Source organism: Lagenorhynchus albirostris, chromosome 10 (genome assembly GCF_949774975.1).
Source record: "Lagenorhynchus albirostris chromosome 10, mLagAlb1.1, whole genome shotgun sequence".
NCBI classification, from domain to species: domain Eukaryota; kingdom Metazoa; phylum Chordata; class Mammalia; order Artiodactyla; family Delphinidae; genus Lagenorhynchus; species Lagenorhynchus albirostris.
Genome location: NC_083104.1, coordinates 71,407,535 through 71,421,558, shown reverse-complemented (window position 1 = coordinate 71,421,558; position 14,024 = coordinate 71,407,535). Strand labels below are relative to the sequence as shown.

Sequence of the window (14,024 nt, the reverse complement as noted above, 5' to 3'; positions counted from 1 at the left end):
CATATGAAATATCAAAATATTTTATAATACTAAAGCAATTAAAATTGTGTGGTTTTGGCATAGAGATAAATGGGTTAATGAGGCAGAATGGAGACTATAGAAATAGATCTGTCTCTATATAAGAACTTAGTATATATCCTTGCCACTACAACTTTTAGAATTAAATTCCAGATGGATTAAAAAAAACCCAAAGCTACAAAAGTGTTAGATAAAAATACAGACAAATATATGTATAACTACTGAAAAGGAAAGATCCTCTAAGTCAAACACACATACACTCATATAAGAAAATATATTTGTAACAAATATTTGTAACCCATGGGGTAGAGAAATTCTCTAAAGCAAGACATACTCATGCTTGCACAAAGAGCTTTACAGGAAAAGTTGATAAATTTGATTACTTCAACATCAAAACCAAAGTGAAAGAATATGCAAGAGCCTAGAAGAAAAGATTTTCATCATATATACAGTAACAAAAAATTACTGTCACAAATCTGTTAGACAGTCAACAAGAAAAAAAAGGAATTCAGTAGAAAAATTGTCAATGGCTATAAAGGAGTAAAACAAAAACCCAATAAAGATATTAAAAGATATGTCCCTTTTACAGTTAATCAGGGACATGCAAATCTTAACAATGAGAAACTGTTTGTTAACTATGATGTAGTCAAGAATTTCATACTGGTTATATCAAGTGAAGGCAAATAGGCAGAAAATTGATTTCCTAATTTCAGTTGGGGATCTAAATTGATATAATCTTTTTAGAGATAATTTAATGATATCAAAATTCTAAAAATGCATACCCTTTTATGTAAGCATGCTACTTACACAGCATACACTGTAAGAATATATGCACTTATGACAAAGAGATTCTATAATAATAAAAATTTAAGACATTATTATTCTATAATAATAAATTTTGTTTTAATTTGTTAAATGATCCATGGATTGTACATGTGCACAAGGAGACATGTACAATAATGTTTATTGCCTCACTATTTGTGATAGCAAATAGTCAAAAAGAACTTAAATTATAATGATGAAGGAATGGGTAAAGTGTGGTCTAATCATATGATAGATTACTATGTAGCAGTTAAAAGGAATAAACAGACATGTTTATCAATGTGGATGGATAGCAAATGTAATTTGCATGATAAAAGCAAGTCGTAGAGTCATACAGAAAGAAGCCATTTTTGTAATAATTTTTTTTTTTACATTTTTTGTCTTTAGTATTAACATAGAATAGATTCTCTCATTCAGTAGTATTTTGAGTATTCAATAAATATTCTATGATGAATTATAGGAAACACAATACTTTGTTGCAGACCTCAAGAAGCTAAGGAAAACAGATGTAATGAGAAATAATATATCTACTGGGCCAAGTGCCAGGTACTTTTACAGCTACTGTATTACTTATTTCTCCCAAGTGTTGGAGGTGCATATTATTACCCATTTTTTTTCCAATGGGAAACTAGCTAAATTAATTATATTGCATATACATAATAAAATACCATGAAGAAAGCAGACACATATATAGTCTTTGATTGAACCATATACCATTCTAAGTGCTCTAGATCACATATACTATCTCACATAATTTCCCAACAATACTACTACTATCCCATTTTACATATGAGACAAGAAGTTAAGTAACATGCCCAAGATGACATATATATATATATATTTTTTCTATGTCATAACGTTGATATTCAGTCCAGTAATTCTCCACTGTAACAGCTCCTTTACTTTGCAGTGAAAATTGATTTGTATATTTTTTGCCTCTGAGTCCTTGTGGGATTTTTTTTTTAATTCAAACAGAAAGTCACAAAAATTATAATCATCCTCATCAGTTCACTTAGTCCCATGTAATCAATTATTTTTTCATCTTGATCTTTTGTTAGCACTTTTATGAATTCATCAGTTTTCCATTAGCATTCTGAAAATGCTTATTAGTTCAGTTCAGCAGTATAGTCAGTTACCAGAAACCTGTACTTGTCAGAGTCTTTTCCATGAATTCCTTGAAGATGAAACCCTTTTATAGGAACATTTTTGCAAAAGCATCAGAGTACACCCAGAACTGTCTGTAAATGATAAAAGACTTAAAAATGACCACAGTTAAAGATCAGATGAAAGTTCATAATAATGCAATTGACAAGGAAATTTAGTTATTTCTGAGTTATACATTTTAAAGTAATAACTAGAATTATGACTTATAACATTATACCAGAATATATAAGATTTTTAGAAATTTCATGTAGTGTCTGGAACATTTATGTTAACATATTTCCATACAAATAACTCAAAGAAAGTTCAGCATTAGTTGCTTTTTTTGTTTGTTTGTTTTTTTATACTGCAGGTTATTAGTCATCAATTTTATACATTTCAGTGTATACATGTCAATCCCAATCTCCCAATTCAGCACACCACCATCCCCACCCCACCGCGGTTTTCCCCCCTTGGTATCCATACGTTTGTTCTCTACATCTGTGTCTCAATTTCTGCCCTTCAAACCGTTTCATCTGTACCATTTTTCTAAGTTCCACATACATGCATTAATATACGATATTTGTTTTTCTCTTTCTGACTTACTTCACTCTGTATGACAGTCTTTAGATCCATCCACGTCTCAACAAATGACTCAGTTTTGTTCCTTTTTATGGCTGAGTAATATTCCATTGTATATATGTACCACATCTTCTTTATCCATTCATCTGTCGATGGGCATTTAGGTTGCTTCCATGACCTGGCAATTGTAAATAGTGCTGCAATGAACATTGGGGTGCATGTGTCTTTTTGAATTATGGTTTTCTCTGGGTATATGCCCAGCAGTGGGATTGCTGGATCATATGGTAATTCTATTTTTAGTTTTTTAAGGAACCTCCATACTGTTCTCCATAGTGGCTGTATCAATTTACATTCCCACCAGCAGTGCAAGAGGGTTTCCTTTTCTCCACACTCTGTCCAGCATTTATTGTTTGTAGATTTTCTGATGATGCCCATTCTAACTGGTGTGAGATGATACCTCATTGTAGTTTTGATTTGCATTTCTCTAATAATTAGTGATGTTGAACAGCTTTTCATGTGCTTGGCCATCTGTATGTCATCTTTGGAGAAGTGTCTATTTAGGTCTTCCACCCATTTTTTGATTGGGTTGTTTGTTTTTTGATATTGAGCTCCATGAACTGCTTGTATAATTTAGAGATTAATCCGTTGCTTCATTTGCAAATATTTTCTCCCATTCTGAGGGTTGTCTTTTTGTCTTGTTTATAGTTTCCTTTGCTGTACAAAAGCTTTTAAGTTTTATTAGGTCCCATTTGTTTATTTTTGTTTTTATTTCCATTACTCTAAGAGGTGGATCAAAAAAGATCTTCCTGTGATTTATGTCAAAGAGTGTTCTTCCTATGTTTTCCTCTAAGAGTTTTATAGTGTGTGGTCTTAACATTTAGGTCTCTAATTCATTTTGAGTTTATTTTTGTATATGGTGTTAGGGAGTGTTCTAATTTCATTCTTTTACATGTAGCTGTCCAGTTTTTCCAGCACTACTTATTGAAGAGACTGTCTTTTCTAAGCTCACAAAATAATGCTGTATGTTATCAAAGAAAAATATGGCAGGTGGATTAGAAAGACACACATTAAATATCTGAGAGTAGATGTCTATGGTGAAGGGGGAAGAGTGGGGGTAAAGGAATAAAAACCCAAATTGGCTGTAACTAAGGTGTATGAATAATCAAATCATGTCAATCCATTTGTACAACCGAGGTCTAACAATTTTTGAAAAACAAAACAAACAAACAAATAAAAAAAACTCTGATACAACCATACCAGTTCTTAGGTAAGAATTAAAAGAAGTTAAAAAAGCAAAATCAAGGGATTTCCCTGGAGGTCCAATGGTTAAGACTCCACTCTCCGAATACAGGGGGCACGGGGTTCAATCCCTGGTGGGGGAACTAAGATCCCACATGCCACAAGGCCAAAAAAAAAAACCAAAAACAAGTCAAAGAACCACATGTACAGTGTAATAAAACATAAAACAAACTTACAAAATAAAACTCTCTTTACACACACACACACACGTACACACACACACACAAATGCATAGAGAAAGTTTTGAAAAAGGTAACTATTGGAAAACTATAAATAGTGATGTGGAAAATTTTCTTACATTATTCATAAAAAATTATAAATAGTATAGGATAAAATAAATGCAGATAGAAACTCCAGGAAAAACAAAAAGCAGTAAGAAAGGAAATCTAATGGTCACTGCTTCTGTAATGAATAATATTTTCACAGTCACAATAATGTTAAGAGGTGGGGTTTTTTGGCCCTCTTTCTCTCACTCTACACAGGTGTGTGTGAATGATGTGTATATATATATATATATATATATATATGTTACATATGTGAGTATTTAATTTTCACAAGGATTTTATGCCCCAAATATTCATGCCATAGTAAAATTTTTCTCATTTATGTATAGAATATAACTCCCAAGCAGACCATATACTTGCTCTTTTTTTTTTTTTTTTTTTTTTTTTTTTGCGGTACATGGGCCTCACTGTTGCGGCATCTCCCATTGTGGAGCACAGGCTCCGGACGCGCAGGCTCAGCGGCCATGGCTCACGGGCCTAGCTGCTCCGCGGCATGTGGGATCCTCCCGGACCAGGGCACGAACCCGTGTCCCCTGCATCAGCAGGTGGACTCTCAACCACTGCGCCACCAGGGAAGCCCTATACTTGCTCTTTTACAGTCACATCATCTCTACCTATCTGAATGTCTGTCTGTCTGTCTCTCTGTCTTTGTCTCTGTTTCTCCCCAAATTTATATATATATATATATATATATATATATATGTATTTCTCAGCTATACAGCAGGTCAAGTTTTTAGAGACTTCCAGGAGTTAAAATGAGAGGAGATAGACAATGCTACTATTGAACAGTATCTGACTCTGTAATTATAATGCATTTATTGCCAAGAGCAAAGAGTTTTAATTGATTTTTAGTTGTTCATAACCAACCTATCGGTAAAGCTTAGGAGACCTAGTTATAAACTTGATAATGCAAAAATCAAGTATGGATGACAGAAGATACAAAGTGAAGTGTAGAATTACTGAGTGGATTTGTTGGAGAGCTAATATCTTAATTCTATAAAAAGATAGTTGACGAAACAAAAACTAAAGGTGGGGGCTTCCCTGGTGGCACAGTGGTTGAGGGTCTGCCTGCCGATGTGGGGGACACGAGTTCGTGCCCTGGTCTGGGAGGATCCCATATGCCGTGGAGCGGCTGGGCCGCTGAGCCTGCGCGTCCAGAGCCTGTGCTCTGCAATGGGAGAGGCCTCAACAGTGAGAAGCCCGTGTACCGCAAAAAAAACAAAAACAAAAACTAAAGGTGTTAGGATGTTATTTAGTTATAAAGGTATAGAGCAACTAAAAGGGGAGGTAGAGGAGGTGTTGGAAAATGAGCTGAGTTTTTCACCTATCATAGGACAGATTAAATAGATAATGTCAAACATTGATAAACCAAGAAATGGCAGTAGAAGCTTATTTAGGAATATGGAAATATAGCAGAGTGCCTTTTCTTTCCAATAACAAAAATAACCCTCATTCCGTTTGACTTGGATTGTCAGGAAATGTATTGGCTCTCATCACTGAACTTCCAGAGGTAGGGCAGGTTTAAGATTGATCCAATCCAGTATATCTAGCTCTGTTTCCCTGCATTTCTCTTGGCCCTGAACTTATTTGTGACTTGGCCTCTCCTCAGGTTGGTATTAAGATAGCTGGCATTCTAGGTCTTTCCACATTTCCAAGTCCTGGAAAAACTGGTCTCTAGTTCCCCAGAAGGAAAATGAAATTTCCTCTTTCTCTCTCATTTAAGGGTCTTCTTCCATTTTTTATATTCCGACTGAAAATGAACCTATTTACATGGTGACTGATGGTGGGAACAACCATTCTTCATAGAAAGGAAAGACTTGGCCACTTCCATGGTAGAGGGTGAGCTGCTTGGAGCAGGCCAGGAGAATGGCCATGGGCTTGCTTAGACTTAGCAAGTAATTATAAGTTGTTCTTGAGTAGTACACCTGCCTATTATTCTCAATCTCCAGTAGGTGTTATTTTTTTTAAACCATTTATTTATTTATTGGCTGTGTCATGTGGCTTGCAGGATCTTAGTTCACCAACCAGTAATCGAATCTGTGCCCCCTGCAATGGAAGCGTAATGGTCCTAGCCACTGGACCACCAGGGAATTCCCTCCAGGAGGTTATTAATGTTACATCTCAGTCTCAGTGTTGCTGGGAGAAGTTAGGAAAGAGCTGGTGCCCAGGCTTGGAGCAAAGAGTTACAACTAAAAGTGGAATCCCTAACCCCTAGATGGAGATGGTTAGCAATATCAGTCAGCAGAAGGAGCTGGGTCCAGGAGAAAGGTGACACATGACGTGTGGACTAAGAAGAAGCTTCTCAAACACATTGGGGGATACGTGTGGTTATTTATAGCAAGGAGTTTGCTAGGGGCTTGAATCATAATTATGGGTATAATTGTTGGGGTATAAAGAGGATGAATGACCAAATTTTATATATGGGTTTCAAATAGATTGGATTTCAACCCAATTTTTCATCAATCCTTCTCCCTTTTGGAAGAATATTTGGAAAAAAATATTCCCTTATTTTACAGAAAGTCGCTCTCCTCTGTAAATGAATTTCCTGGACAGAATCCATTACCTGGCCAGTGGAAGGCTCCTTAGGTAAGACATGGATACCTCCTTGTTCACTTAGCTATTGATTTGATTTTTTTAAAAACCTCTACCGTTTGTGTGCAGGTGTGCCTGTTCATGTTCAATCAAAAATTATAGCAAGACAGAGGTGGGACCTGTGAAATTCTCCTTCCACAATGCCTACCATTTCACTATGTGTAATTGGGCTTCTAATAAAAGATTCCATGTACTGGTGTTCTTCTAGGGGAGCTTTCTAGGGCAGTTGTGAGGCTGGAGATGTAGATATTCTGGTCAAATATGAATATAATATTCACTTTTAAATTCTGGAGAAGACTCTCTGGGATAGCAATGTATTTCCTGTTTCCTAGAGACTATGAATGGAATGGACTGAAACTTGTTTTTGATAGTTTACCTGTTCATCTATCTGAAGGAAGAATGCAAAATCAGATACACTTTCAAGGTCCTTTTCTAGTTCTGGCTTTTTACATATTTAAAATTCAAGAGCACAAAAAAATTTTAAGCTTCCCATTTCATTTTGCCCCCAAGGTACATAAGTTTGATGAGAGCATGGACATGGTAAATGGAAAGAAAAATTATAAACTTGGGTTTAAACTTGTTTTTCCTTAAAATGACAAAGCTATGATTTGTCACGTATTCTATATAGCTTTGGAAGAGAATTCTTCCTCCATTTACTCCTAACAATTATTATATTCAGGAGAAAGACATAGGGAAGAGTGTTTCTAAATAAAATTTTATTCAAGGTTGGCAGACATCGATGTTCAAGGAAATAATAATAGGGCAATAATCATTTGTTCCTGCAAAATGCTTTTCCATGGAAGCATCTTGAAGAACATTTAGAAATGGTGACCTCATTAATCCCAGCCACATTTATGTGAAAGAACAGGCACACGTGTGACAATGTTTCAGACAGCCAAAGGGCTGCAAAGGAAAGTTAAGTGATTTGTCAAAGGTCAACATACAGATCCCTAGGAAGAGTTTGACGATTATTTTAATCACTGACAGTGGCTTAATGTGTTTCTCTTCCAAGAATATGGGAAGATCGTCTTAAGTCTTTGGAATAAGCGTCGTCTTTAAAATATAATTTGTTTTACTTTCTTGGATTATGAAAGTAGTACATGATCATTGTGGAAACTTTGGAAGACATAAGACAGTAGAAAGATGGGAAAAAGTCATCATCATTCCACACTCTCAAAAACAGTCTCTTTTCTTTCTTGTAAGAGCTGGAATGGCTTTGATTTCTTGACCAGGTTCTGACCGATACATTGGATAGCATGGTTCAAAACTTCTATAGCACTACTTCCTGCTAAGTGACTGGGGTCCATATCATAGATCACATGCTGGTTCAAGTAGGTCGTTATCAGAAGGTCAAGTAAATGAAAGAAGGCGGGGCTACAGGGAACTGTACAGGTATATAAATGCCTTGTTTCTCCTTTGCCTGAAATGGAGCAAAATTAGTCAGATGAAATTAAACCCATGAAAGACATCTTTTACATGGGCTCCTCTGCGCCATAGGGTAAACTTTCCTCCTTCTCTCTGTTATCTAATAATGGCCTCCTCCCTTTTTTTCCTGCTATCTCTTCTATTTCTTAAGTGACTTCATCTGTAAGCATAAAAAACTTTTTATGCAGTACCAACTTTAACAATACCAGATTTTGAAACTGGAGCATAAGACAAATGGGCATGATTTTAAAGAGAGAAATTGTAACATTGATGACAATGAAAACTGTTATGAGTCAGAAGGAAAATATTTTCAAGTTTTAACAGATAGCTGTTCAGAATTTATCATGTACTGTGTCAGGCACTGCTGGTGATACAATGGTTTTTTTTTTTTTAAGATGTATTTATTATTTATTTATTTATTTTTGGCTGTGTCGGGTCTTAGCCGCAGCACGAGGAACATATATTGGGAAGGGCTAAGCAATGAGTTGCCGAAATTTGGAGGAGGAAGAACAGGTGTGAAGGCAGTTTGATTCTTGGAAGAACTGGGATTTGAACTCCCCTTTGAGGATAAGAAGGATTCAATAGGCACAAAAGCCTGGGGAGGTCATCCCAGCAGGAGGCACTGACCTGAGCAGAAGCCTAGAAGCTGGAAAATGCAGAACAGCCTCCGGGTAGGAGCAACAGAGACCAAATGTTAAGCTGCAATGTAATGGAGTCTTTGGCTGAAAGGCAAGGAATAGGACTGATTTTTAAAAAATTACCCCAGGCAAAAGTTCCAAGACCACTTGGCCAGGATAAAATGTGACTACTGAATTTGCTTCCCTGTTACTGGAATTGACACTCCTGTGTTCTATACACAACTCATGCCAGCAGAAATGGTCGCATTATTTACTCTAATGAGTTCTCCTAATTTTTGGATTGTCCAAAATAACGCAAAGAGTGTAACCAGTGAATATATGACAACAGTAATCAAAATAAATACATGGGATGCCCGAGACCACAGCCCAAGGCTATTATTCATTAAATGGGGGAAGAAAAAATCCTACAAATACAGGGTTCTGGGTCCCTTTCCTAAATATTAATTGTTTATTTCATGATGCTCCTCCACTTTAAACAGACCTTAAACCACCCCTTCTTAATATGCTCCCCTAAAGGATTATAAACTAGAAAGGAGGTTGGTTTAAACAAAGTAATCAGAAAGTAAGCAATCTTCTTCTCTTTCTCTCTGGCTCGAAGCTTGTTATGTCTGTTAAGGAACTTTTCAGCGCACAGACCTCAAGGTCAAACAGAGGTCACTCTTCTGCTTTTTGAGGTATGGGTGCTTTCATGTTATTTGCTCATTTTTATTGCTGAGAATAACCATCCATTTGCCCACATAACCAGGGCCTCCCCAACACAAAGACTTGAGAGTGGGCTCTGGCGGGGGAGGGGGGGTTAATCCCATTCAACACAAAGCAAACAAGTTCAAATCTCATTAAATGTTGGACTTTGAAGCAAGAATACAAATATTTCCAATTTAGAAAAGGAAGATAGAAATGTGACAGAAGTATTCTAATTATTTAGTGGAATAAATCGTACCAACATGATCCTAAAACTGTCAACTTGGTGGAAAAAACAATAAAACTCCATTAATAATACAACAGCACTGCTTACTTTTTCACATGAGGAAAATTCTATTATAACAGCCTGAGGCTTTTAAATTGCTTTTGTTCTAGATCAGTGGAATATTGTTATAAAGAATATATTGCTAGCAATGATGGTTTGGATCTGAAGATGAAAATTTTTTTTAGTGTGAACTAAAAAAATTTTTAGTGTGAGTGATTTTTTAGTGTGAACCAGCAGAGATGGTGGTGGTTGCACATGGGGCCGTGTGTGAATAACCTCCTTTGTGCAAAATTTTAAAAGGTAGACCCTTCATTTGGGCACACATCTTGGTGAGCAGAATGCAGGGTGGAATTCAACTCCATTTGTCCCCTCAGCCAGGGCACAGCTATACAACCTTCTGCAGAGGCCCTGGTGGCATGAGATTGTTCTTTTAAGACCTATTTATAAGTTATCCTCTGAAATTATTTTCCTTGAGTCTACCCCAGGACAGGCCTCATCTATGCCTCCTTTTTAGTTATAAGGTCCTCTATGATAGAATTTCCCATTTAAAGATTTGGACCAATGTTTTTTTCCCCTGGTTTTGGAAGCACTTTAGATGCATCCTATAAGGGTCTTGTAGGTCTCTCAGTTACCAACTGTGGCATCTTGGGGTAAGTTAGGGTTTTTTTTTTTTACTCTCTTAGCCTAGCTTTCCTTAACAAGGAACTATTAGTTCACTGGTTCCCAAAAAACATTTTGTAATGTCCTTTTTCTATACCAAAATGAAATTCATAGGTAATATGATCATTCTACACACAAAATTTTTAAATAATTATAATGTCCACATATAAAGGGGAAAGAAAAGAAGAGCTGTTTATCATAAAACTATATAAAATGCAGAGGCCTAACTATAATAGAAAACGTAATGAAGTTGTCAATGCTGAGCAAAAGAAAGTTAGAATCTTCTCTCAGTTTAAATAGTAGTTTACATTCCTGGAAAAATCAGTGTAAACCCACAATACACTTTGTGATTATGTGGAAAAGAGTTAGGTGCTAGTCTTGATCATTAGAACAGGCTTTCCACCCATATAAATGGGCTTTTGAAAGTTGTGCGGAACATTCATGGAAATTGTTTGGTGGGTAGTACTGTCTCATACATGGAAGGAGGTATAGCACCCCTGGTCCCAATCTCCTAATGCCAATAACGCCTGATCATTGTGATAATCAAAAATCCCCCCAAATTTCCACAACATACCTTAGTAGGGATGTATTTCTCTCATTGACAACCACTGGCTTAACTAGTCTTGAATCCAAGAAGCCTGAAAAACTCAGGACCAGAAAAGACCTTCCTCAGTGAAGATTTTACTACAACTTCCACTTTCCTTCAGCCTCTCCCAGGGATTCCAGCTCTTAGGGGAAGGGAACACAGCTGATGTGACAATTGGCCAGGACCAGCCCTGAAAGGACCTTGAGGAAGGCAAATGATACCTCTACCTTCTCCCCACTCCATCTCCTCCCATCCCTACAGAGGTTTTCCCACTTATTCTTCCCTCTCAGGCTTTCTCCCTATCAAAAATCACTTTCAGAAGTAGGGATATGTTAGCGATTTATACTTCCGTGTGAATATGTGTTAATTGTACATCTCTTAAATCCAAATGGTTTATGAGCATACAAAAAGGTGCTCAGCCTCACCAGAAATTAAGGTAGTGAGAAATTTATAATACAAATGAGATACTATTGATATTTCATACTCATCAGGTTGGCAGAAGTCTAAAACTCCAACAATACCAAATGTTGGAAAAGAGTGGGGAAATTGGTACAGCCACTTTGGGGAGCAATTTGATTTTATCTATTAAGATTGGAAATGCTCTTAATCCTACATCACAGGAAATCGACTCAAGTCTATACCTTAGAGGAAAACTATTTGTTTGTACCTGAAGATATATATGTTTGTGGCAGCATTACTTTTAGTAGTGAAAAACTGAATCAGCTGGAAATATTTAAATGCCATTAATGGAAGATCAGATTCATATATCACTGTGTATTCATACAAGGGAATATTATACAGCGATTACAATGATGACTCACAGCTTTGTGTCTGCACAATGATAAATCTCAAAAACAATGAAGAAAAGCTAATTGCAGGGTATGTAGAGTGTGACACGGTTTAAATAGTTTAAAAACCTGCAAAACAATGCCATATACTGTTTATAGATACATGAATATGCAGTAAAAGCATAAAGCATGTATAAGAATGATTAATTATTCATGATCTTGGTTATTTCTGAAGGAGAAAGTATGAGATTGGGACGAGGACACACAGAAAGCCCTCAGTTGTATCTGCAATGATTTTGTTCTCCAAAAAAATATCTAAAGGAAATGTGGCCAACTGTTAAGATTTAATTTGCTATAGATAGTGCTGGATATACTAGGTACTCATTATATCTTTTACATATTTTGATGAGAAATAATACCATAATAAAAATAATTTTTAAAAGTGATGCATCTTTAAGGGGTATTTGTAACCTTGATTTAGCAGATTCTTCATGACCTTCTAGGCACCAGGTGCTGAGACAGAGAACTCAACAATGAACAAGATAGCTCCCAGTCTCAGATGGTGGTTCTTAAACTTTATTGTGCATCAGGATCACCTGGAAGGCTTGTTAAAACACAGACTGCTGGGCCCCACCACCAGAGTTTCTGATTCAGTTAAGTCTAGGATCAGGCTTGAGAATTTGCATTTCTGACAAGTTCCCAGGTGATGCTGATGTTGCTGGTTCGGGGACCACATGTCTCCTGAAGTTGTTTTAACACTATTGTAGGAGGACTTTATTCCTGCTATAAGGATTCCAAGAACTGGTGGGAGAAGTATATTTTCTGGACAGCACGCTCTGCCAGGTCTCTAAAGCACACTCATGCTGCCCGCCCTGGGCCACAAAGAGCACATCATCTTCCTGGCGTCTCAAGAAATGTCACTGCATCCTCTTACCCCTTCTAACTTGTGGTTGTGTATCTTTCAATTTATTCCATTAAAACTTTAGGTCCTCTATACATCCTATTTGTTGTACACCCTATACAAAATGTCAACAGCAGTTATTCTCTGATATTGGAATTATGGTTAATTTTTAAATCTTTTTGCTTGTCTGCATCATCTAACATTTCCATAATGAACATTTTCATTATGAACAAGAGTTAATTATATAATAAGGATATTAAAGTAAAATAAATGTATGTCAAATTGTGTTAGGCTCTGTGATGCGGGCACAGGTGCTAAGAAGTAGTACGGATATGGACTTGCCTTTAAGAGGTGTATGACCTCATTCATACCTACACTGGAAAAACATTTAGCAATAAGACAAGCTATTCAGGAAAGTGTTCACCGAGAACTAAATGTACAGTTGGCAAGTACTTTGGAAGGAAAAGATGACTAGGCTGATTGGCCCTAGAAGGAGCATTTGGGCCCAGCCTTGGATGATAAACCTGCCAGAGACTAAGCAGAGGGCGAGGCAGGATGCAAGGGTCTCTGCAAATCCCCAGTATACGTATAGGTGCTCAGTGAACACTGAAGAATTGAACACTTACTGAACTCATATAGAAACTTCACTCAGGCACAAGTACATTCAGCATAACAGTGGCTCATACCCAAGACACATAAATTGAAACCAAAATTAATTTCATTGTGGGTTTATGACAAGTCAAGAATGGGAGAAAATGTCATCTTCTTTTATGTGATTTCTTCACTGATGATTACGTCTCAAAAGTGCATCTGTGGGTTTGCAAAGAAAGACCCATCTGGACTGGACACCTCTTAGGTGTGTTCTCCTCCCCTTTTGCCCTTAATTAAGATGGGGGAGTTCTTACTGGTCTTGTAGATCCTCTGTGCAAAACCTTACTGGTCTTCTAGTTCCTCTGTTCAAAACCATACTTACCCTAAAGGAGCATCTCTTCACCTCTGTATGTTTGGATTGATTATATGTTTCTCTGTGTTAAAAAAGCCTGGAGGCATCTACTTCTGGACAAGATGAAACAACAGGGTCCAAATTTATCCTTTTGCCTTAAACAACTAGAAAAGCAGATTAAAATATATGAAAAAATGGGGGCGGAGGTATAAGCAGGGGCTGGACAGAAGAATTACAAAGGTGCATGAGGAAACTTTTGAGACTGATGAATATATTCATGATCTTGATTATGGTGATTCTTTCGCAGGGGTCTACATATTTCAAAACTTAGACTGTATACTTCAAATATGAGCAGTTTTTGTGTGTCAATTATATCTCG

General features: G+C 36.7%; 1 protein-coding gene across 5 annotated transcripts in view; it reads left to right on the top strand.

Annotated features, from left to right (window-relative positions):
* The window catches only part of TRERF1 (transcriptional regulating factor 1), a 572,147-nt gene that overhangs the window by 339,525 nt on the left and 218,598 nt on the right, over nucleotides 1-14,024 (top strand). Inside the window, exon 2 of one of the 5 annotated variants that reach the window (XM_060162912.1) lies at nucleotides 6,662-6,731. The exons of 2 other annotated variants lie outside the window; for them this stretch is intronic. The gene's annotated coding sequence lies outside the window, so the exon portion shown is untranslated. Of the gene's footprint in view, nucleotides 1-6,661; nucleotides 6,732-14,024 lie in introns of those variants that run through there. 2 more of the 5 variants (XM_060162907.1, XM_060162906.1) reach the window with 2 other exon arrangements.